The sequence below is a fragment of the Vulpes vulpes genome, chromosome 6 (assembly GCF_048418805.1).
Source record: "Vulpes vulpes isolate BD-2025 chromosome 6, VulVul3, whole genome shotgun sequence".
NCBI classification, from domain to species: Eukaryota; Metazoa; Chordata; class Mammalia; order Carnivora; family Canidae; genus Vulpes; species Vulpes vulpes.
The window spans coordinates 11,191,381-11,219,086 of NC_132785.1; positions in this window are offsets into that span (position 1 = coordinate 11,191,381).

Genomic DNA, 27,706 nt, shown 5'->3' on the forward strand with positions numbered 1-27,706 from the left:
CATTCCTAGACCTTCCCTTTATCTGTCTAAGGAAGTAGGGGTTTGAAGATCCAAACCACAAATATGGTAATACATGAGGGGGTCACCTTTATGAAAAGAAAACCCCTCTGTATTCACTAGGCTACAGCCATGTCTATAGTTGTGCACAATTTTCATCTCATGCAGAAACTCATAATGGAGAAGGGAAGTATGCAGAAAGGAACCCAAATGTCCATAATTCAGGAGGTAGCATTTTCATGTGTAAAGCTTGTATATTGAATGTTTTATGAGTTTTATTTGTTTGTACTTCCTTTGGTTTAGCAAACAAGAAGGGTTGAGAATATTAAAAACAGGTCTCTTTTATTGGTGAGTTCTGTTTGTCTAAAAATCTGAAATCATTGTGCAGATAGACAGGTCATGGAAAGGAATTCAGCATGAAATGGAACCATGTTAGACTACTCTTAAATGGGCCAATATATAAGGTGACCTTATGAATCTAAATCTATAGCTATACCTGAATCCTAATCCCTTTAAATCACCCTTCATTATATTGAGTTTCAGGCTGAAACACAGTTGATAAACATTCTAACATGGCCAAGTATTAAAAAAACCCTTGAGGTAGGAAATTTGCAAGAGAATGACATGAAAGTTAGAACCCTACAGGTCTATTTTATCCTCCTCACCTTTATTTATTTATTTTTAAAGATTTTATTTATTTATTCATGAAGGATGCAGAGAGAGAGAGACAGAGACAGAGACATAGGCAGAAGGAGAAGCAGGCTCCTTGCAGGGAGCCTGATGCAGGACTCGATCCCAGGACCCTGGGATCATGACCTGAGCCCAAGGCAGACTCTCAACCACTGAGCCATCCAGGTGCCCTTCCTCCTTACCTTTAAATTTGTTTTTAATAAGATATGTCATTGGCTAGCATGAAGGAATCTGTGGGTCTGATATCTCCCCACACTTACATATGTATATATTCCTCAGATAAACTATCAGACGCCATAACCGGTATTTCCCAAAGTTAGATGAGATCCAAGAGATTATTTATTCCTCTCATATCTCATTTACAGGCTATGTTCTCCTCCAACTTGAAGATATGACATTCAAGTGCTAGCACTCAGCGGACCCATGACCAAAACACCCCAGTATCAGAATAGACTGATTTCTCTGACTTTCACTTGCCAAGCCTCATTCCTTATTTTTAAAAAGATTTTACTTTACTTAGTTACTAATTTATTTATTTATTTATTTATTTATTTATTTATTTATTTATTTATTTAACAGTGAGAGAGAGAGCAAGAGAGCACAAGCAGGGGAAGCAGCAGAGGGAGAGGTTGAGAAGTAGGCTCCCCGCTGAGCAGGGATCTTGATGCAGGACTCGATCCCAGGACCCGGGGGTTACCATCTAAGCCAAAGGCAGACACTCAACCAACTGAGCCACGAGGCACCCCTCATTTCTCACATTTATCCTACAACATAAGTCATTTAGATTATATTGAACTGGTCAGCGGACATTTGGCAGAAGTTCTAAGTAGAAGGTTTGAGATATTCCTGTAGAATATACTGTTTTGTTCTCTGATAAAGAAAGAAAAAAAACACACACACACACAAACACACATAAACACTTTCATTGTTTTACTTCTCTTCCTCCCCTCCCCAATCTTGATATACCTTTGTTCTGTATACTTATCCTCTTTGTAAAATGTCAGAAAAGAAAAATTCAAGGAAATAAAAATTAGAAATGCTTAATGAAGTACATTCCTATCATAGACCCATAGACCATGGAGCTTGCCTTTCTAAAGACTACTGTATTATTGAGTTGTTCTATGTGCTTTATCACTAGAACAGTGCGTCGGAGCAGTTATGTTTGTTTTCTACCAGATTGTCACATGCAAAAGTAAAATGTGAACTAGAATTTCTTTCTTTTACAAACAACTCAGCCTGGTTCAAACTTCTTTAAAAAGTTAAGCTTTTCACAGGAACTTTGTAGAGTGCTTACGTTCTGTTGAGATAAATTCAGCAAGTAAAATTAATGCAAGAATATTGTCAAAATGGAACTAGAGGTGATTTGTAAGTGGATTTTGACAGCCTGGCTATGGTGGTAATTAAGCTGGAGCTTTTATGAAAACATGTCCTCTCCTAAGAGTTACATTACTATCAGGTTTGAATTTCTTTTATTCAAACCATCATGTAGGAGTTGCCAGTAAAGATTACTCAAATCACAAATGTCTAAAAAGGAAAGGATAAAACAAAACCAAAACTAGTATTTATGTGTATGTATGTGTGTGTGTGTGTGTGTGTGTGTATATATATATATATATATTTGCATATATAGTTTGTTAAATAATTATTTTTTATACTTGTAAAAGTTTGAAAAACAAAAGTATGTGTATCATACTAATATGTACTTAGATGAAAGACATAATAAGCACAGAACTAGTATACAGTAAACAAGGTGGTCAAAAATGGCTTAAATTCTTAATACCTTGTGTTTTATACAGCTATCATCTGCAAATAATAGATTTGTTATCTTCAAATAAAACAAAGAATGTTCCATTGCACCAAGGACATAGAAAAATCATACACACACACACACACACACACACACACACACACACACACACAATACTCCCACTCCAGAATATATAAAGAAGCAGAATGTACAAAAACTAGAATATAGGAAGAACTCTTCAAATTCACACAACAACCCAATTTTTAAAATGGGTAAAATATTTGAATAGACACCAAAGAAGAGATATGTATGTCCATTGAGCCCTTAAAAGGATACTCAACATCATTGGTTGGAACATATAAATTAAAACCACAATGAGGTAACACTACATAGCAGTTGGAGTGACTCCAATCAAACAAAAATCAGATTCAGATCTATAAATACAGATAATAAACTGATGGTTGCCAGGGAAGAGGGTGGTTGGGGAATGAGCAAAATGAGTGAAGGAAAATGAGAGGTACTGGTTTCCAGTTATGGAACGAATACATCACAGAGATGAAAGCTACAGCTCTGGGACTACAGTTAATGGTACCGTAATAGTGTTGTATGGTGACGTGGTAGGTATACTGGTGGTGAGCTGAGCAGAACGTATGAAGTTGAATCACTATATTGATTATATACATGAAACTGATGTTATGTTGTGTGTCATCTATATTCAAAATAATTTAAAAAAAACAGACAGCATCAAATGCTGTTAAGGATTCAGAGAAACTGGAGGACTCATGCATTTCTGATGGAAATGTAAATTGGTACAGTGGCTTTGGAAAACATTTTTCTAGTTGCTTATAAAGTTAAAGATGCCTTTATCAGAAGACCCAGCAATGCCTCTTCTAGGTAATTATCCATATTAAATATGGATTGATATGATTATACAAGTTCGTGTAAAAACCTGTAGGGAAATCTTATAGCAACTTTATTGCTATAAATCTTACAGCAACTTTATTCATAATCACCAAAAGCTGAGAACAACCTGAATGTCAATAAAATAGGGGAGTGAGTAGAGGAATTGTAGGACAACCATACAGTGAAATACTACTCAGCTGTAAAAAGGAGTACAAACTACTGCTTATAGAACAACATGGATGAATTTCAAAAGCATTATGCTAAATGCAAAATCCAGAGAAAAACATTTTTTATGATTCCAGTTATTTGGCATTCTGCAAAAGGCACAGCTGTACAGACAGAAACCAGATCAGTGTTTACCAGGGTCTGGTGATAAGAGGGGGTTTGAATACAAAGGGGTATGAGGAAACTTTTTGGGGTAATGAAAATCTTCTATCTATTGATTGTGGTGGTGGTTATAGGATTATGTAAGTTGTCAAAATATATAGAACTGTAACATAGTTTTTTAGGATGGAGTTTGCTATATTTAAATTATACATATATATAATATATAAATATATAAATCAGTAAACTGACGATAAAAGAATACAGGGAAGAAATAATCCTTTCTGTCTGCACTAGGCAATACAAATCTAACATCTAATAAACTAGATGGTTTTGCTGACAAATTACTGGTGTAAGTTATTTTGTCAAAAAACTAAGTGATTGCAAAATGGTACTTGAGTATAGATACTCCATTCATCCTACATTTATTTCTTATCCTGTGAATGCTAAAGGAGTTTGTTATCAATGATGTCATGTGATAGGGTATTAAGACACATGAAGGCGGGGTGTCTGGGTGGCTGAGTCATTTGAGCATCAGACTCTTGGTTCCAATCAGGTCATGATCTCGTGGGTCATGAGATCGAGCCCTACAGGGGCTGCACACTCAGCAGGGAGTCTTCTTGAAGATTCTCTCTCTACTCCCTGCCCCTGCACATGCTCTCCATCTCATAAATAAATAAATCTTAAAAAAAAAGAAAAAGTAAAAGATATATTGATTTTTAGAGAACATGGTGAACATGAGTCCCCAGAGTTACTCTGAGTTTGTGGGAAGTGGTGTTAGAAGGAGAAGATGATGAACCACAAAGTTTATAGGGAAATGGATCATGTTATAATTGAATTCTGAGCATCAAATACTGGTGAAGTATTAAATGCAGAATTAATTGGGAAGGTAGGTTGTATCTACCAAAATCAAGCTTAATGTGACTTTTTTTCTTAGAGCACGATTACTCTGATGGTTTATAGGGACACCATAGAAATGCAAATAAGTTGTTTTACAGATTTTAACCAAATTGTACATTTTTATGTTAAGGCTCAAAAGAATTGATTCAATTAAGCTGACAGATTGACAGAAACAGATACCATGTGACAAGATGGCATATATTAAAAAATTAAGAACGGCTACTTATTTTGTTTTCACATTTTATTTTACTTTTGGTTTGAGCAATGAGAGAGTTCATAAAAATCCTGGCAATACTGCCTTTGTAAATATGTCTTCTAAAGGGGATTATTCACTCTCCAGTCTTACATCTGTCATTCTGATAGAATACAAAAGGACTGTGCAGGTTTGGGGCAGCTTGCTATGTTTATTTTCACCAATATCCAAATGTGTGAATATAAGAAAGTTAATGTTTTAGAAAACAGTTTGTTTTTGTTCTTTTATAGTATGCATGCATTTTTATATCAATCTGTTTCAGAATAAAGCATATTTCATCCAGAAATGGTATGCTTCAAAGACTATGCTGTTGGTCAATGCACGTATTTCATTATGTTGTATCAAGACCTAACATTAAGCAAAAAAATCTGCAAAACATTTTTGTTTTATGTTATTTGCACTACTAGGCACTTATTCTTATTAAAATAAGAAAGAAGAATGCAGCACGTATTTTTAAATAAGAATCATTATGTATTTGCATTTTAATGCAAATGCAAAATGATTGAGGGTACATAATTGAAATCACTTCTACAACAATTGAAATAATTATACTGTTGGTTCCACATGCAGGTATGATTATATTAAAGCCTATTTCTTTCCTTTTGGCTTTTATTTGCTTGTAAAAATCATGGACACATTTGATAATATTCAGTTGTTTTGGTTATTAAGTTCTACTGACTAAAAATTGTTCATCAAAGTCATATCAAATATAAAGAACTTTTAAAAATTAGCCTTGGAGATGTAGTAAATTTTTAGGCATTTCCTATTCAGCATTCAAATAGAAAATCTGTTCACTTTTTAAATAAAAAATGAGAGAAAAAATGGAATTCAGCCTCCAACGAGAGCCTGCTTTCTCTGAAGAGAAATGTATTGATTTTATCATGGTCTTATGAACAATGTCAAGTTGTAATTAAGTATTTGCCAGATAACTTTCATAGGGTGATTTTGCAGGCCCGGGGATCACAGGGAGCATAACCTTCCTAACAGTATCCAGACCTGCAATTAACACCTGCTCCTGAATCAGAAACAAACTAAAGCCCCAATAGTCTTAAACATATAGATGAAATTATCTTTTCATCTATAGGCTTATTAATTCCATACTAGCTTAAGATTTTCACATTTGATTTGCATCTTGTGTTGATTGTGTTAATTGGTACACTGAAATAACCCCCGGTGACTGGCCCTCTATCAAGTGATTTTATAACTTGTGTACGTAATCAGACTCCATCCTATATGCCCGTTCTCCCCTCATGGCAACCACACGCATGTAGGTCAGTCCGCACAGCTACTCACGTAGCTTTTATAATTCATTTCACACATCTCTGCTTAATATACATTTTGTTTCCAAACCAGTATCCTCCAAATATCCCAGAAAGGATCATTTTCTCCCCATTTAGTGTAAAACATTTTTTTAAAATTATTTTGAGGGATTATTATGAAGATCCAATGAGAAAATTTAGTAATATTGTTCCATCAACTTTTAAAGCCCTAAAAAAGTTCAAGGCATTGTCAGCCTTAGTCATTTTTCAAATGGAAAGGTCTTGTCCTCTGAATAGATATGGATTTTCTCGAGTTCCCAGGGAAAATAGTGTTTTGAGTATTGCTCAAAAGTATTACGGGAGTATTGCTTTGTTTTGATCTATAATTCTGATGCCCATGTGGCTTATTTTCTTGGCATTCTAGACTAAACAGAATTTAGAAGTCCCGTGAACTTCAGAAACATATGTTGCCCTTAACTTAAAATTAGACTGTAAAGAGGCCTACATAGATTGTTCTTAGCCTCCTTCTCCTAAATGTTACCTTATTCACACTTGGCCAATTAAAGTGGGAGCTACCCCTATGCCATATTACCTCACTTCTAAGGAGAAAACATTCAGGGAACAAGAATGCTTTTAACCCTTTGTTCTTTTGGAAAATTTATAATTATTATTGTAGAACTGGAGATGGGGATATCAGATTCTCAGGATAGGATTAGAAAGATGTCAATTGTAAAAATTTAAAAGTGTTCCTTAGATTTTTATTTCTCTCCCTGTATGCCCCTTCCACACTTTACCTATTGAAGAGCATAGATACAGAAAACAGTCATCTAGGAGAGGATACTGTCAAACTTTTTGGAAACCCTATACCCTTTAGCATAATGTTTTTAAAATGGAAATATGCTAAACAAATGTTATTAAAATGAGATTGTTTTCTATTTTTTTAAAAGATTTTATTTATTTATTCATGAGAGACGCACACAGAGAGAGAGAGAGACAGAGACAGAGAGAGAGGTAGAGACATAAGCAGAGGGAGAAGCAGGCTCCATGAAGGGAGCCCGGTGTGGGACTCGATCCTGGGACTCCGAGATCACACTCTGAGCCAAAGGCAGATACTCAAACGCTGAGCCACCCAGGCATCCCACCAATTTTGTTTTTTAAACAAAAATGGTTTAATCTGTTGGGTGTCTGACTTGTCATTTTGGATGTCGGTCACGATCTCAGGGATTGTGATTGGGCCCTGTGTGGGGCTCTACACTGAGGAAGGAGTCTGCTGGAGATTCTCTTCTTCTGCCCTTCCCACCACTCAAGCACGTGCCATTCTCTCTCTCTCAAATAAATAAATCTTTAAAAAGTAATAATATTGATGAAAATATAAATAATCCATCTAATTTACAGTTGCCAAACATGTAGGACAACTGATTAGTATGCAGACCCCAAAGAAGAAAGCTGTCAAAGAATTAGGTATCAAAGAAAATATAATTTATGATTTATGACTATACAAGGCCAGCATTGTGCAAATATTTAAGACCTAAGGCTCTGGAATACATATACTTATATGTATGTATGTATGTATTTTTATTGGAGTTTGATATGCCAACATATAGCATAACACCCAGTGCTTATCCTGTCAAGTGCCCCCCTCAGTGCCCGTCACCCAGTCACCCCAACCCCCCGCCACCTCCCCTTCCACTACCCCTTGTTCGTTTCCCAGAGTTAGGAGACTCTCATGTTCTCTCACCCTCACTGATATTTTCACTCATTTTCTCTCCTTTTCCCTTTATTCCCTTTCACTATTTTTTATATTCCCTAAATGAATGAGACCATATAATGTTTGTCCTTCTCCAATTGACTTACTTCACTCAGCGTAATACCCTCCAGTTGCATCCATGTTGAAGCAAATGGTGGGTATTTGTCATTTCTAATGGCTGAGTGATATTCCATTGTATACATAAACCACATCTTCTTTATCCATTCATCTGTTGATGGACACCAAGGCTCCTTCCACAGTTTGGCTATTGTGGACATTGCTGCTATAAACATTGGGGTGCAGATGTCCTGGTCTTTCACTACATCTGTATCTTTGGGGTAAATCTCCAGCAGTGTGATTGCTGGGTCATAGGGCAGGTCTATTTTTAACTCTTTGAGGACACTCCACAGTTTTCCAGAGTGGCTGCACCAGTTCACATTCCAACCAACAGTGCAAGAGGGTTCCCCTTTCTCTACATCCTCTCCAACATGTGTCGTTTCCTGTCTTGTTAATTTTCCCCATTCTCACTGGTGTGAGGTGGTATCTCATTGTGGTTTTGATTTATATTTCCCTGATGGCAACTGATGTGGAGCATTTTCTCATGTGCTTGTTGGCCATGTCCATGTCTTCCTCTGTGAGATTTCTCTTCATGTCTTTTGCCCATTTCATGATTGGATTGTTTGTTTCTTTGCTGTTGAGTTTAATAAGTTATTTATAGCTCTTGGATACTAGCCCTTTATCTGATACGTCATTTGCAAATATCTTCTCCCATTCTGTAGGTTGTCTTTTAGTTTTGTTGACTGTTTCTTTTGCTGTGCAGGAGCATTTTATCTTGATTGAGTCTTAATAATTCATTTTTGCTTTTGTTTCCCTTGCTTCATGGATATATCTTGCAAGAAGTTGCTGTGGCCAAGTTCAAAAAGGGTGTTGCCTGTGTTCTCCTCTAGGATTCTGATGGATTCTTGTCTCACATTTAGATATTTCATCCATTTGAATTTATCTTTGTGTATGGTGTAAAAGAATGGTCTAGTTTCATTCTTCTGCATGTGGATGTCCAATTTTCCCAGCACCATTTATTGAAGAGACTGTCTTTTTTCCAGCGGATAGTCTTTCCTGCTTTGTCAAGTATTAGTTGACCATGGAGTTGAGGGGCCATTTCTGGATTCTCTATTCCGTTCCATTGATTTATGTGTCTGTTTTTTTTGCCAGTACCACACTAGCCTCAGGAATCAGGCAACAACAAGAAATAAAAGGCATTCAAATTGGCAAGAAGTAGTAAAATTCTCGTTCTTTGCAGATGACATGATACTGTACATAGAAAACCCAAAAGACTCCACCCCAAGATTGCTAGTGTGGCAGGATACAAACTCAATGCCCAGAAATCAGTGCCAATTCTATACACTAACAATGAGACTGATGAAAGAGAAATTAAGGAGTAAATCCCATTTACAATTACACCCAAAAGCGTAAGATACCTAGGAATAAACTTAACCAAAGAGGTAAAGGATCTATACCCTAAAAACTACAGAACACTTCTGAAAGAAATTGAGGAAGACACAAAGAGATGGATAAATACTCCATGCTCATGGACTGGAAGAATTAATATTATGAAAATATCTATGCTACCCAGGGAAATTTACAAGTTCAATGCAATCCCTACCAAAATACTATGGACTTTCTTCAGAGAGTTGGAACAAATCATCTTAAGATTTGTGTGGAATCAGAAAAGACCCCAAATAGCCAAGGGAATATTAAAAAAGAAAACCAGAGCTGGGGGCATCACAATGCCAGATTTCAGGTTGTACTGCAAAGCTGTGATCAAGACATACTTGTCTTTAAATTCTAGCTCCACCATTAGCCAACTGTCTGATAGAGGACAGCTTTATTAACCTCCCCATATCTATTTCCTCACCTCTCAAATATTATACTCTCACAGAAAAGTTTAATAAGATGATGAAAATATGGAACCTAGAACAAGGCTGGGCTCAAAAAGATGTTAGTTCTCTTTCAATTAGTTCATGTGGAACCAGAGTCATATTTAGCCTGTTATGTTTAGCCTGTGTGCATTTTTTTCCAAAAGTATATGACATTTGTAAATTAATCTTACGTAGTATTTCTAATATACATGTTGAATGTTCTAGGCAGTAATCTAAATGGCATGAATAAAGTAATGATAAATGAATAAAGTTGATAAATGACCACACACTATAAGAATAGGGAAAATGGCAAAAGAACACAACTATTGTCATTAACCAATCTGATAGGAAAAAAAAACAATTCTATTCTAAAACGGTAGTATGAGATAAATTTATTATATATTTATATACACCATACATATATACTAATATACCATATATTTAACTATATATATATCTATATATGTATATATATTTTTGAGTTAGTCAATACTTGCCGAGTTCCTAAAGACATGAAATACTTTTCTAGATGTAATGAGAGATAATATAATGTAGTAAAGGCACCAATCCTTGAAAAACAGTTTATTATCATTTGGGGAAGATAAGATGGTAATTTTTGATTTTCCAGGCTGCCTCTTCAATTCTGCTTCATGCTCCATTTGATGACAGTGAATGTATCACATCTCAGACGGATGTAAACAGCTAGCAACATGGCCAAGTAATTAAGAGCAGGCTTTTGAAATAAAATGTCTGAATCTGAATCTTGGCTTTGCAACTTACTAGCTTTGAGAACGTTGGCTTCTGTTTTCATATCTGTTGAATGGGGATAAAAATTAATCCTCATCTCACAGAAATATTCACAGGATTAGAGACGATCTTTGCTAAGGGCGTAGCATAGGGTCAGTATATAATAAATGCCAACATTAACTTAGCTGACTTGTCACCTTAAGGTTTCTATTTTCATGCCTTAACTGAGCTTCCATCAGGAACTGAAAGAGTGTTTCTAACTTCTACTAGACTAGATTAAATAAAGATCTGGCTTTTGTCAATAGTGTGCTTAATTAAACAGACCAGATAACAGTATCAATAAGCACTTGAAAGAAGCCTTGTTATGGATAAACTTAAGGAGAGCTAATATGTTATGTAGGTAAATGACTAAGCATGTTCAGGGCTTTTTCAGAAGATTATGTCAAGATGCATGGCCGCTGCCTCATTGAACTCTGATGTGTTCAAGCTACGGTATCTTTCAATAGGCTTTTAACAAGTCCTTTGTACTGTTCTGCACAATTTGGGCCCCAGGTTGTGAACGTACCAGAAGTTCATTTGCAAATCTGTCGTTTGGAATTCAGGAGAGATTTTTCAAAAGGAACAGTGTTGTGAATGGTAGTTCTCAGGCCAGTCCAGGCGATTCAGATCTTAACTGAAGACTAGTATCATGTCAACTATGCTTGACCCTCATTTATAACATTCCCCTTGCATTTCTAGTTGATATGCTAGAAAAAAATATGCCTGCCTGAGGCAGTGATTCACTTGGCACACCAAGATAGGCACACTGGTTGTTCTAGGTTACCAATAAATTATTTGTTAACTCCTCATTTCTACATAAGATAATTTTACTCTTTATTTCTGTACATTTGCTGAAGGGGACATTTATAATACAGCTTATAATCAGAAGAGAGTTTATATTCCTTCTAGTCCACATTAGCAGATATGAGCTAAACTCTTTATTTTTCCTCTCTCACTTACTCTGCCTCTTAAGCAGGTTTAGAGGTAGAGGTGAGGGGGGAGATATTTCCTGGAAAGTTGCGTGGTAGGTTGTTCTGCAAAGAGCAAGGGCCTTCAGGTCAACCACAACATTTTTACAGATGCTCCTGCTTCTAGTCTGAGCCTCCAAAGGCTGCTAAAATTTTATTTACTATTTCCGTATCTGTCAGTGACATTTGTTATACCAGTCTCCTCTTCAGATAGAACACTACTCTCTAGGCAGCTCGGGTGGCACTTTCAGCCCAGGGCCTGGTCCTGGACACCTGGGATCGAGTCCCACGTCAGGCTCCATCTGTGAGCCTGCTTCTCCCTCTGCCTGTGTTTCTGCCTCTCTCTGTGTCTCTCATGAATAAAAAAAATAAAAGTCTAAAAAAAAAAAGAACACTACCTGCCTTCCCATTCAAATGTATTTCTTTACCACTTAGAAAAATACCATGTTTATAAAATACTATCTGAATGGGTGATTAATTTCATCATTGTCTTCTCTATGGGTCTAAGCATTTCCAGAATGCTAGTTTACAATTAAAATGAAAACAAAAAAAAAAAAAAAAAAAAAAGAAAGAAGAAAACACCCAAATGTAGAGAGTCCATAGCAGTGTCAAATTTGGATATTCTCTTAATGGTAATAGAATATTTTTCAAAATTTTGTTATTTTTGCTTTGAAAGCACACGTATAGCAGAAATACTGCACACATTTTGTTGGTTGTGCTTTTTTAAATGCTGCATTTCACGAAGCTTTAAAATGGATTTGGTGTAAACATACTAAAGACTCCTACACTACACAGTACCACTATATCAGCTGTCATTACCGTGCCATGGAGATTTACCCCTAAAAATATCTCACACAAAGGTGAGGGAGACATTCGCAGACAGCTTTGTCACTTAGACATCATCTCATAGTACATAGATGGATCCTAGCTGCTGTGCTCATTATAAAATGATTCTGCAAATTTCGGGGGATTAGATCTCTCCAATTAAATGCTTAATATCTATGGATGCACTAACTGTGGTGTTACTTTAACTTCTCTTTGTTAGAGCTTTGTGATCTAGTGACTTCCTCTTAGCTTCCTGCTTTTAAATGTTTGTGTTTGCACTTTGGCTTCATATTGTTTATCGGCAACAAAAGCAGCTTAGTGCCAAACATGCAATACATTACTCAACACACCTTAGCTTTTATAAACTAAAGAATCAATGCGGCTGCATAGTTCCACCTTTGACTTGCTGTGTTCAACAGAAATAATGTGTGTAAAATGGCATTACATAATGAAAGTGCTTCTACCATTTGACAACAGCCAGAGTGCCCGGGACCAAGCAAGGTGATTGGTGATCTTGCTTACTCCTTAACTTCCCTCTGTCCTCCCCCAAACTGGCCAGGTTGTGGGATAGGGAGCACCAGGTATCTCCAGTCAGCACTATTCTCTTTCCTCACTATATCTCAGATTTCTGTCCTTTGCCATCTCCAATTCTAAACTTTTTCCTTTCACCTGTGCTCAGAGTTTTGCCTTCATATTTTGAAATAGGGTGAGAAAGAAGAAGCAATTAGAATGTGCCCTGGAGAGAGCTCTCTCAAAATGCTGTTCTTTCTCTTCATTTACCTTCAATTTTTCTTTCCTCTCATTCCAAATTAAGTGCATCCTTATTCTCTACTGTTCAGATAAGAGAAAACAGCCAACGAAAAATAACAGTGACATAATGTTTCTCTTGACCTTGCTTCCTTCTACCATCAGTTTCATATGGGGTGGTGTGGGTGGGAGAGTGGAGAAGGAAAAGAGTAGGGAGCTAGAGGGAGAAATTGAGATTTCTAAAAGGGACTTTGGAGACCAGAAACCCTGGTTGAAAAAAATGCCTGATAGAGTGGATTTTTATTTGTGACATGAAACCAGTGCTGATATTTGCTTCCAGGTTGATTCAGGGTAAGAAAAAAGGCTACCCTTGAAGCCAAGCCACATTGGTTTAGAATCAGAAACTTAATTCAATATATAGCCCATTAAAATAGCTTCCTCCAGATGCCTCTCTCTCTCTCTCTCTCTCTCTCTTTCTCTCTCTCCTTTTATTTCTGCCACCATTCACAAGAGTTCTATGAGCATAGCCTCTTTCCCGGCCTAGATTAATCTCTATTCCTTTCTATTCCACCACAAAATTAATCTTCCTGAAACACTACTTAGATGACACTCTCCTGGTAAAACATCCTGGAAGCAGGGAGACTTGGCTGCCCCTTGCTTAAGTTTGAAGTGTAATTATTATTAGCCTGTCAATGAAAGACTATATCTTCTACCCTCAATCATTTATCCAACTGTTCTCCATTAGTTATCTTCTGCTACAAAAAGACTGAGCATTTTATCTAACTGAATATGGTTAAAGATGTTTCCGGACCACACCAATTTACCAACAGAGACTTGTTAAGAAGTAGAATCCAAATCATTGAAATAAATTCCTTTCCTACGTGAACATTCTATTCTCCTGTAATACCACTTATATCTTCTACATATCAACTACTCAGTTAAGTGTTAGCACAAATTGCAATAATGTAATTTTTCCTATTTAAAGAAATTTAAAAAATAATATTCCAATGGCTCCTTCTTTCTCCAAATTGTCCTGTTGGCCAATGGTTCTGAAAGTGTGGTACCAAAGCATCACTTGGGAACTTGTGAAAAATGCTACTTCTGAGGCCTTAACTAGGACCTAGAGAATTGGGATCCCTGGTGGTAAAGTTCAGAAATCTGTGTTTTAACAAGTAATCCACCTGATTCTGATGTATACTAAACTTTGAGGGCCACTATTCCAATACGTACCAGTTCAGAGTTTATTTTTCAAAATAAAGTAAGATTTGGTATAAAAAATTACTTTCCTGGGGCCTACCTATAGCAGAAAAAGTGAGTTTGAGTTATTAGTGTCTCATAAGGATATGAGACACTGGGGTGCCTGAGTGGCTCAGTCAGTTAAGCATCTGCCTTGGGCTCAGGTCATGATCCCAGGGTCGTGGGATTAAGCCCCACTTCAGGCTTTCTGCCTAGGGGGGAGTGTGCTTCTCCCTCTTCCTCTGTCCCTCTACCCCACCCTCATACACACACTTGTGTGCACTCTCTCTCTCGAAAAAAAATAATACAATCTTAAAAAAGAGTATGAGACACTATATGAAATTTTTGGAAAGTAAACCCCACATAACCTAGACTTTCAAGTAGATAAGGTCATATACGCATATACATGTATCTAAATATTTAGTGTCACCATTCTTTTCCAGGCATGGTTTGAAGAGCTTTATAGGGATCCCTGGGTGGTGCAGCGGTTTGGCGCCTGCCTTTGGCCCAGGGCACGATCCTGGAGACCCCGGGGTCGAATCCCACGTCGGGCTCCCGGTGCATGGAGCCTGCTTCTCCCTCTGCCTGTGTCTCTGCCTCTCTCTCTCTCTCTCTGTATGACTATCATAAATAAATTTAAAAAAAAAATTGAAGAGCTTTATATATAATAACTCCTTCAGTCATCAAAATAGACAAATGAGGAAAGCAACAAAGCTAGTTGGAAAAGGCAGGAATTTGAATCAGGTGACACAGTATTCCATTTTTTTAAAAGATTTATTTATTTATTTATTTATTTATTTATTCATTCATTCATTCATGAGAGACACACACACAGAGATAGAGAGAGAGAGAGAGAGGCAGAGACACAGGCAGAGGGAGAAGCAGGCTCTATGCAGGGAGCCCGATGTGGGACTTGATCCCAGAACTCCGGGATCATGCCCTGAGCCAAAGGCAGATGCTCAACCACTGAGTCACCCAGGCATGGCATTATTTCATGTTTTAACCCCACTACCCTGTGTTACCTAATAAGTAAATGTTCTCTGGACAGGATTATTTTATTTTCAAAAATATAATTGTGTCATCATAATTAGAATTTTGAACATTTATGTAAAACTTGGAGTATTTCTGCCATTGTGTTTTATTTGATCTTTATTTACTTCCAATTGATATTAGCTAAATTGAAGCTTAGTGCAGCTATATAATAATTTTATATAATTATTGTATTGTTTGAGCGCATCTGTTTTGAAGAGATTGTACTTTGCCTTATACTTTAATAAAAAATTGGCAGTGTAAATTCACTGACAAAGAGGCTAGTATTTAGTTTTAATGCATATCAGAAGATAGAAGACTGTAGATTTTTATTCCATGCAGACACAGGGATAGTAAATAAATCATTTCAGATGTTAAATATAAAAATCATGTTATTTACAGACTAGTAAATACCACCATTTTATTTTCTAGGGGTAATAAGTGGAATCTTTCTCTACAACATAGCTAATATAGTTCAGTGTTTGTAAAAGTACTAATATGTAGCATATTAGAAATAAATTACAAATTGAATTATGCAGATTTAAAGTATAATCTCTGTTAGCTACATATGTTAGTATGAATTGCTTTGCAGTGTATCAAACGAAAATCTGATGCAAATTAACATGAGCAAACATTCAGTAGATGGTCTGGACCAGTCCATCTAGTAGGTAGTTTTTTTAAAGATTTTTTTTTTTTAATGCAAATAGGAGCAACTTGTCTCATAAGTAAATATTAAAACTAGAATATGTTTTTTTTTAAAGTCAACCTTCCATCAACCCACATTGGTTATAATACTTAAAAACAATGGCTTCCCCCCCACACACACACATTGTTCAATGCAAAGGCATTTGAAAATACAAATCAGTAACTCAAAAGTGCTGTGAGGGTAAACTTCCTCTTGGGGATTCAATCACCATTTGATTTAATGTTGACTGTTTAATCATATTATAAACTTCTCCAACAGGCCTGTGTAATTGCCTCCTTAGCAGAAAAGAGTAAACAGCTTACCTTGCAATTCCAGGTCCTTAAGAAGCCCATTACATTCCTGAAAACATCAAAAGATTTGTCAGCACTTCCATTATCAACCTCCGTTTTTAGAGTTGATAGCTGGCTATAAAATTTTTCTCTGGGCTTAAAATTGACATTTAATAGTTTGACATGGAATAAACGTGGTCATACTCTGGCAGAAGGTGGGGTTCTTTTGCTATGCAATTCAAATCAGGTAAATTGTTATTTCCCACAATATGGCAAGACATCATAATAATCACTGCCATTTATTTAGTGCTTATTTCCTGCCAGGCATAGTATATACACTATATTGAATTCTTTTTAGCCAACTCAGTAAAGAAGATGGTGTTATCCTTAGTTTGCAGATGAGGAAACTGATGCTTAGAGCAGTAAAGTCCTTTTCCAAGTTTATATAGTAAGCAACTAAGCTTAAATGCAAGTTCAGAGTACCATGGAGCTTCATGTTATGTGATTGCTGATTAACCTCACCCATGCAGGTGGGGTAAGTGAGAGGGGCAAGAGCTAACAACAAAAAAATAGGATCTTAACAATTCAACAGTCAACCTACTTCACCTCAATTGCCAGGGGCGGCTGTCTCATTTCCTAGCCAATTATAGCTCCTATGGATATTTTTGCTGCCTATCTTGAAGGGAAAAATTATACTATTAAGTCAGAATTAGAAAAAGACATTCCACTCGTTTGACAGCTTGCCATGTTTCCGCAACAAACAACTATATGATTAGAGAAAATGAAATTTGGAAATAATTACTTTAATCCAAAATGTGAACGAATCAGTGTAGGTGTTTTTATTAAAAAATTCACCATCGTTATGATTCACTAACTTAAATAACAATCATCTCCCACATATGTTCTTTATGACTTCTTTAGCAAAAGCTCTGTAAATACTTTCTCACAGAGAAAGTTTAGGCACCTGACATCTAGACTAATATGACAGATCACATGGCTCAGCATGTTGGAAATTCATTTTAATTTACAAATACATCTAAAATTGTTCTGCGAGTAAGTGCTGAATAGTGTTGATGGTTATGCTAATTCTATGGCATCTTGACTTTGGGGGGTGAAAGCATATTCAGAGACAAGAGAAATTACATTCCTGTTTTAAAAGGCAAAATATGTTGGCCTGACTGAAAATTTGGTTTCTATCCATTGTGTTTCTATGTTTCCAACTATGACCATCAACATCATCAAGATCAAAAGCTTATTAGGTATCTACTAGGTGAGTAGTGCTATATGAGTTGTCCTTAGAAGGAAGTTAAGGCAGACTCATATCTCCTTGATGGACCCTGTGTGGCCAAGGCCTATTGATTTGATCTTTTAGGCTGTCTTCATGATTAATTGTGAAGTGATCAATTGGAATAACTAAGCAGTGTCAGGACTGAAAATTTAACAGCAAGAGTAGCCAAACTGCCTCTAGCCTTGTTCTTTAAAATTGTCAACATATAACTTTTACACCCTGGCTCTATGATGTTTTAAATACCTTAGAGAGGCAATAGCATCAAATATGTCATCCGCAGAGATACAGGAATAACCAACTCTTAATGAAACAGACTGATTTCACATAGGGGAGAGCTGATTTTTCAATTTTTGATAGGATCTGATTAGAAATCTTTAGATGATATTTAGATGAGAGGTATGAACTTGATTGGCTTTTATTTCCACACACTGCCTGTACTTTAGTAGTGGCTGAAAGGGAACCTGTATAAAAACAAAGATTCTAACAGTAATTTTCAACCCCTGAACTGGAGGGTTTTAGTCACCCGAGGAAAAGTGAGACTCAAAACCAGAACATTTTATAAAAGAAAATCATTCCTGAAAGCAGTAATGCTGTAGCAGAGATACTTCATCAGAGAAGCTGACCCAGTTTCTCTGGCCAAAAGGCCACCAGGATTCTTGTTCCTTGGTAAGCAGGTTGGTTCTCAGAGCCACAGTAACAGACAAATCTGAGTTTGAATTTATATTTCTCTTTTTCCCTGAATAAAGACATACTCCAAGGATTTGAGTGATGAACCATGTATCTCTGATATACTTTCCATTTTCTCATACATCTTTGATGATTTCCAGAACCCTGTAGATTGTGGGCCTTTCCAGGAAGTGAGTGGGTTGATTAGGAGCCCCAAAATACTGGATGAAAAATGAAAATGCCTCTGATTCTGAAATCCATGTCAGGACAAGTTGTCCTATGCCACTTGGCTTGTCTGTGTCTGATCCTTGTTTGGTTTTCTGCATGCCTTATGAATTCTACCCAGTTGGGATTTCACCTTAACTACAGAAAACTGATACCTGATTGTTTTAATGGTCTTAATTGTGTTTTTGTCCCTCTCTGATGGTCTTAGAGAATTGCGTAATACAAACCAAAGAGCACAACTTTAGGGCAAGTATACATGTGTGTCTGCTTTAGTCTAGCTTCTTGTTACGCCTGATAAGGTGTTGGCTGGCCACTCGGGGATCAGAAACTGAAGGTCTAATTCCTCCTAAACAAAGTCAGAGAATAGTCTGACCAGAAATGGTTATAGCCTTAAGGAGCCACAAAGTGGCGGCAGTGATCCATCTTGGTGATTAAACCCCCAATTCTGCTCTTCCTATGAAGGAGGGGAAGTAGAAACTGAGGTAGGTTATGGTGATATTTAGTGTGATAAACTGGCTAATTGCTCACCACACCCATTCCTTCTTCTTTCTGGGCACATATTAGTCCACATTTCTCAGTTTCCTTTGTAGAGAGAAATGACCCTACGGCTGAATTTTAGCCAGCAAAATCTGAGATGACGTAACATGGAATGTTTCCATGTCTGAGACCTACAATTCTTCCTCCTATGAAATTTCACAATGGCTAGTGATGGTGAGTCACCTTTTCGTGTACCTGTTGACCATTCGTATATCTTTTTTTGAAGACATGGCTATTAACGTTTTTTGCCCATTTTTAAATGGCAAAATGGCAAATGGTTATTGATGTTTTGCCATTGAGTTGTAGTTCTCATATTTTTTATATTAACTGCTTATCATATATAGGACTTGCAAAAACTTTCTCCTAGGGGTCGCCTTTTCATTTTGTTGGTCATTTCCTGTGTGATGCAGAAGATATTTCATTCAATATAGTCCCAATTTTCTATTTTTGCTCTTGTTGCCTATGTTTTTGGTACAGAAAAAATCATTGATAAGAACAATATCAGGAAGCTTATTTATTACATTTTTTTCTTGGAGTTTTATAGGTTTAGGTCTTATGTGTAAATCTATAATCCAGACAAATGGCCAACAAATACATGAAATAATGTTCAGTGTCACTTATTACCAGGGAAACACCTGTTAGGATGGCCATTATTTAAAAACAAAACAAAAAAATGGAGAGGATATGCAGAAAATAGAACAATTGTGCATTATTGGTACAAATGCAAAATGGTACTGCCACTATGGAAAATAGTATGAGGGTTCCTCAAAAAATTAAAAATAGAACTACCCTACAATCTGTCAATCCTACTTCTGAGTATATATCCAAAGAACTGAAGTCAGGATCCCTAAGAGATATTTGCACTATGATGTTCATTGTGTCATTATTCACATTAGCCAAGATAAGAAAACGACTAAATGTCCATTGGCAGATGAATGGTTAAAGAATATATTTTAGGTATATAGATAGGAATGTCATTCAGCCTTAGAACAAGAAAGAAATCCTGCCATATTGCAATAACACGGATGAACCCAGACAACATTATGCTATGTGAAATAATGAAACACAGAAGGACAAATATCAATGATTCCACTTATCCGAGATATGTAAAATAGCCTAGCTTGTAGAGTAGAATGTTTGTTGATAGGGGCTGAGGGAATGGAAATGGAGAGTTGTTGAGTGAATATAAAATTTCAGTTACGCAGGATGAATAGGTTATAGAGATGTGTTCAAAAAACTGTACTGTACACTTAAAAAATTAAGATCATGGGGATGCCTGGGTGGCTCAGAGGTTGAGCGTCTGTCTTTGGCTCGGGTTGTGATCCTGGAGTCCTGGGATCGCGTCCTATACTGGGACTTCTCTATCTGCTTATGCCTCTGCCTCCCTCTCTGTGTCTCTCATGAATAATTAAATAAAATCTTTAAACAAACAAGAGTGTAGATCACATATAAATGTTCTTACTACAATAAAAACCAAATAACAAAAAAAACCTTCTGTACAGGATTCTATACACATTTTCTCCATTCTAAAAGCTTGAGACAAATATGGAAAGAAAATGAATCCTTGTGTTATCATTTGGATAAGAGATTTGAACCAATCAGGAAAATCTATAGCAAACTTTAAATGATTGAGAAATAAAATTCTGCAGATAAAAATGCTGAACTTTTGGATTTATATCTTTAAAAAGTTATCATTACCTAAAGTGACGTAGCCATTTGTATGTTGAAATCATATGTTGCTAAACCAAACACTAAATTTTGTGGCATTGGTTTAGTAGTCAAGGAACACATAAGGACACAGATATTAATGACATGAAAGATGCGACCTATATGGTATAAGACACTTGGTAAAACAGTTGTTACCTGTGATACTTCGAGGGCAGATCAAGTAACTACTGATTCTATCTGTAGAACTGGGACAGGGATCATGATTGGGAAGAATCAATGTATTGGCTTTCACTTTTGCTTTTTGAAAAATTTTACAAGGAAGAGATAAATTCATGAAAGAATTGACCATTTACAAGAAGAATTGAAAAGGAGTAGAAAGAATCAAGAAACTAGGGCCGAAAATGGTGGCATAAACTGATTATCACTAGATCCCCAAAAGTAGAAGAGAAGATTATCGTAAATCTTGAGAGACAAGGCTCAGGTAAAGTTTCTTTGACGTATAAAATGACTGAGCCTGTGGAAAAAGTAAGGTTAACTACACAAGTTTCTCATCTATTGTTTCAGGTATCCTGAAATAGCTAGTTGACCATTAACTCTAGGAAAAATAGGACGTAGAGGAGAATAGCAAATAAATTTGACTTAACCATTGTCTCAGAACAGAATTTTAGTTTCTTTATTGGCTCATGGAATTCACTGGAAACTAGTCAGGAATCTACGCAAACTTCAAATTAATTTTATTGCCAAATCAATTGATGAATTCATTCCAAAAATGTCTTTGACTGTTTGACCCTTAAAAAAAATGGGTCCCCAAGATTGAACAAAAAGGAAGGTGTGGGGATGCCTGGGTGGCTCAGTGGTTGAGCACCTGCCTTCACCCCGGGCCATGATCCTGAAGTCCCAGGATCGAGTCCAACATCGGGCTCCCTGCATGGAGCTTGCTTCTCCCTCTGCCTGTGTCTCTGCCTCTCTCTGTGTGTTTCTCATGAATAAATAAATAAAATCTTAAAAAAGGAAGGTGTGTGAAAGGTTATAAGTCCATGTAAATTAATTGCAAATAGGAATACTTATAGGCAGACATATCCCAACAAAAATTTCAAAGTATCATGCTACAAAAAATTATCCCCCACTTTCTGACATAAAAGATATCTCTCGGCAGGTTGAAAACAAAAGCGAAGTAAAACCACATTGTTTATAAAGTAGAGGGAAAATTCCAACTGGATATGATTTCTCATCTACAAAACTGAATGCCTGAAGAAACTAGAGCAGTGGATACGAATCAAGAATCTAACATCCAATGTTGTAAATTATATGTGAAGGTGAGAAAAGAGTTTTCTCAAATATGTTAGGAATTATATTATTCAATATCATTCCTGAAACTTTTCTTTAAATAAACAACATCAAAACGAAAGGAAGAAAAAAAACAAAATTAACCTGTCAAGAATAAAGCAGTGATGGTTTCAGTGGAATGTCAATGAACATTAAAGCTATGTAAAATAATGTTTAAAAATCATTTTTAACAGTGAAGATTTCTTATATTATGTAATAATAATCCATATCTCTTTTTTTTAATAATGGCCCAAATATGAGGAGAGGAAGGTAGTGAAAGGACGTAAAACTGAGCTAATTTCCTTGTGTATAAAGGTGGGACTAAACAAAATACTATTACTCTCATCGCTATGAATTTTTTTAAATAGGTGCTTTTAAAGATGTAAATACGAATATTAATAAGATTAAAAATCGATTCAATAGTTCACAAGGTACTGGATGATATAAAAAGATCTTTAAGTACAACCCAGATAGCACAAAGAAAATAATAGAGTTAACAAAATATCTTGAAAAAAGAATGGAACAGATAACAAGAATGAAACCAAGTATTCTAATATTGATACCTCACATAATGAAATAAACAATCCTGTTAAAGTCAAACCCTCCAATCAGTTAAAACAACACACCTCTAGATTTTTATAGCAAAAAGAAAACCTTAAATATAAAAGGATATAAAGAGATTCTGGTCAAACAGTGAATTGATCACATTTCTTTACCTCTACTATTTTTTCATGTAGTGATTCAAAAATTCCAAATATTTCTTAGTGCTCATCATAGTGTTTGTACTCTATCCTCTTCATCTATTATTTCACCCATCCCACTATCCATACCCAACTCCCCTCTGGTAACAATCAGTTTGTTCTTGGTATTTAAGAGTCTTTTTCTTTCCTTCTTTTTTTTTTGTTTGTTTATTTGTTTTATTTCCTAAATGCCACATATGAGTGAAATCATATGGTATTTGTCTTTCTCTGATTGGTTTCTGGTTTACTACACTTACATTATACCCTCTAGGTTCATCTATTTGTTGCAAATGACAAGATTTCACTCTTTTTTATGGTTGAATAATATCTTCTTTTTCCTTTCATCTATTGATGAACACTTGGATTGCTTCCATAACTTGGCTATTGTGAATAACGCTGCAATAAACATTGGGGTGCATTTATCTTTTTGAATTAATGTTTTCATATTCTTTGGATAAATATCTAGTAGTGAAATTACTGGATTATATGACAATTCCATTTTTAACTTTTTGAGGAACCTCCATACTGTTTTCCATAGTGGATGTCCCAATTTGCATTCCCAGCATCATTTTTCTCCACATCCTCACCAGCACTTGTTTTTTCTTTTGTTTTTTATTTTAGCCATTCTGACAAGTATGAGATATAATCATAGTTTTAATTTGCTTTTCCTCTATGATTAGTGATGTTAAGCCTCTTGTCATGTGTACTGGTTATTTGCATATCTTCTTCAAGAAAATATCTATTCAGTTTTCTGACCATTCTTAAATAAGTCTTTGTCAGTCTTAATCAGATATGTAATTTGCAAATATCTTTTCCTATTCAGCTGGTTGTCTTTCTGTTTTGTTGTTTCCTTGGTTGTGCAAAAGCTTTTTATTTTACTGTACTCCCAACAGTTTGTTTTGTTTCCCTTGCCTATCTTTACCACTGCTCTTATATATACTCTCTCTCTATATATGTATATACACATATATATGTATCTATATACACACACACACACACCAGATACATATACACATACAATAAACTCACAAGAAAAACTGCTTGCAAGAAGAAATGAGTGGCACAATTTTAGATGAAAAAACAAACAAAAAACAAAAACAACCACCAAAAACCAGAAGGATAATCAGTTACAGACTTTGCAGGCAAAAGAATGCTGACACTGGGTACAAGCAAGTAGAAATTTAAGAGAAAGTATAAACGTTGAATGGTAAGATTCAATAGTTCCTTTCCTAACTTGGATTATTTAATCTTGGTAGCCAAATGTATTATTGTCCCTTCTCACTCCTCAAGCTAGTGAAGAATTAGAAGAATTCTTATCTGTAAAGCAAATGTCTGTGTGTATATATATATATGTATTGTAAATGTATACATATATATAAAATATATAACTTATATATACAAATATATATATATTGTAAATTATATAAGATATAAAATATATCTACAAATATATATACATATGTACAAATATATATACAACTTACATTATTAATATATAAGTTAATATTCATTTTTATTTTGTAAGTTTATATTAATTTAAATTAATCTATCAATTAATATTTATACACACAATATACATAATACAAATTTAGAAATTACCCAAAGAAATTGAGTAGCAGCTTTGTTTTACACTGAAGTTCTCTACTTGCCCATTCAGGGAGATCTATAAGACCAATAAGACAAATAGATGATATTCATTAAATGAAAATACTCAGAGAATGAGAAGAACTCTCCAAACTCTTTTAGAAGTAGAAAAGCAAAATTTTTACAGAGATATATACAGCTTGTATATAATTATTAGGAGGATATAGAGCAGAAAGCAGCACTAAAAGAAAACAATGGGAAACACTAGCAAAAAAGAAAATAAATGAACTAGTCTAAGAAACCCAACGTCTGAATATTTTGAATTCTGAAGAGGAAGAATTGCAAAAATTTGTGGAAGAAATTTTCAAAGAAACAATAATAGATTATTCTTGAAGACATGAGTGCCCAGATTAAGAGTATCCACTGAGCACCTAGTTCAAGAATGAAAAAATCATACTACATGAGGTATTGGTTTGAAACTTCAGAAGAGAGTAGTGGGGAAATCTTATGCTAGAAACTTTTAGAGGAAAAAAAAATAAAAGGCAATCAAACTAATAAAACCATTTTTCATTTATAAGATTAGAAACAAAGGCATTGGACATTTCAAAAGCAATTTTGGGTACTTAAAAACAATGTAGCAATGGTTATAGAATTCTTCTTTTTTTTAAGATTTTATTTATTTATTCATGAGAGACACAGAAAGAGAGGCAGAGACCCAGGCAGAGGGAGAAGCAGACTCGTCACAAGGAGCCCAGTGTGGGACTCGATCCCGGGACTCCAGGATCAGGCCCTGAGAGGAAGACAAACGTGCTTAACTGCTGAGCTACCCAGGCATCCCAGTTATAGAATTCTGAGGGAGAATAATTTCCAATCAAAACTGTTATATAAGAATTCAAAGATGAATTAAGGTGTAACTTTGACAGAGGTAGAGAAGGAACTTATAAATAAGGAATTGAAGTCCTTGGAATAAGTACTTTTTCAGCATGAATTGCAGATATTGGTCTGTATAGTAGTCATTGTTCATAATTCAGGCTCACTGAGTCCATGTACCAGGCAGCCTAGGAGGAAGCATAGGTAAGAGGGATAAGAGGTTGGGGGGAGGTAATGGGGCAGGACAGGAGTTTACCTGCTAAATGCCTAAGGGACAATTTAATTTCACTGGTTCTTATTTCCACTTTTTTGGCACAGTTGAGCAGTGGTACTTGGAGAAAAACTTAGTGTTCTTTTCAAACTGCATTTGATATCTTTGGTAGTATCTTATATTTGTCTTCCTTGGAAATTCAGATTATTCTATTTGCACTCCTAGGCTACTACCTGACATGTTCTATCACTTTGTCTCAAATAACCTATGGATAACTAGATATAATGTAATTCAAATAATTATTCCTAACTTCGGTTCATGGTCTCTATTCTCTCCCTCACCTTCTACCTCCAATAGACTTTGAAATTTTTCACAAGTCATAAAGTGATTAATTGAAGCATGTATAATCATGGTGATTTGGTAAGTTAGAAATGGTCAATAAGTACTTTTTGCAAACTAGAAAAATAATGGTTGGCAATTATGTGTGCCATTTTTCAAGTGTTACCATGATAAGTAAAATAGTTTTCAAAGTATTAAAAACTGGAGGAAGATATATAAAGCAAAAAAATCAAATCACAGTGTATATATATTAGAGAAAAATTAACTAAATTCCCAAGATACAAGAAATTTTATATCAACAAATGGAAAGTTGATATTAAAGATGTAATTGCCATGAAATTTGAATAACATGTCACTCAAAAAATTGTATAAAATATAAATCCATAGAAACATAGAATCCAACCAAAAAAAGAAGGTACAAAATATAATATTCAAATATTTAATGCCTTTTCTCACAGTAACTGTGATGGCAGATATATATGAGAGCAAATTTCTAACACTGAAAACAAGAATGATCATAGAGCCACAGATGCATATAACTTAAAAATTATGAAACCATCACTTTGGGTAATCCTGAAACTGATACACTGAAATGTATAATTTCATTAGAAAAACATAAATTATCCAAATTAATTCTAAAATAGAAAATGGGGGCAGCCCCGGTGGTGCAGCGGTTTAGCGCCGCCTGCAGGCCGGGGCATGATCCTGGAGACCGGGGATTGAGTCCCACATCGTGCTCTCTGCATGGAGCCTGCTTCTCCCTCTGCCTGTGTCTCTGCCTCTCTCTCTCTCTGAATCTCTATGAATAAATAAATAAATAAAAATCTTTAAAAAATAATAATAAAATAAAATAAATAAAATAGAAAATGGAAATATTCAATTAATTTTGAGAAGTTTCACTTTTAAAAATTCCAAAAAAAAGTCTCTAAATAGAATCTCCTCCATTTCTTTCATGCAAAAAAAACAAAATTTTCAAGGAACAGAAAAGTATTCATAGAGCAAAGAAAATGTAAAATTTTGCTAATCCTTCATTTTTAAAAAAGGAAACGAGCATTGCAATTGTAATGAAACCTGAAAAAATTACTTGCAAAATATTCAGAAATATCTCATTTACAAGTGATTTGGATTTAGATTTGAGCTTATTACATGAGTTTGTTATAGAGATAGTAGAATAATTGACAATTTAAGCCATAAATCTTTAAGTCATAGGCAAAATCATATGAGATGGTTTTTAATTAAATTCATTATTCCTTTCTGATAATGTCTAGCAAATTTAGAAGAGAAGATTTTACTCTTACCATAATAATGCAAAAAATCTAAAGCCAGTTACCAACACTACATTTAAGATAAAATGCACCTGCAGGATAGAAAAGTACATTTTGGAGACGTATGTTCTATAAAAAAGAAAAAAAAATAGGGAAACAGGGTTCTGTGTTCAAATGCATGTGAGAAATGTCTCTCCATTATTCTCAGAGAGTGTGCTTTTGTATGTGTGTATGTAAAGGGATCTAAGTAGACTTATGGTAAAATAACCTTTTGCCTTTGTTCAACTCAGCATTGACATAGTAAGTTCTTTTATATTATCAAGTCTAGTCACCATGCTTTACCTTAGATCCTCAGATCTTAGAGTTGAAAGTTTGTAGCCCTTTATAAACCACTATCTTCCCACCTCACCCTCAGCCCTGACAACCACGTTTCTATTCTGTTTCTATGACTTTTACTTTTTTTGTTCTTTTGTTTTGGATTCTGCATATAAGTTACACAAAAAGGCACCTTTGAGCAGCATGAATATTAAAATCTTGTCAAACACTGCAGGTTACCGTTTTAAAAAAATAAGATTCAGGCATACCCACTACAGCCAGGAATAAGACAGATCTTCATAGTCACAAGAATTCTTAAGCATTTTTTTCTCCCCTATATGGAAATTCCAGTAAAGAAAGCAAGGAAGGA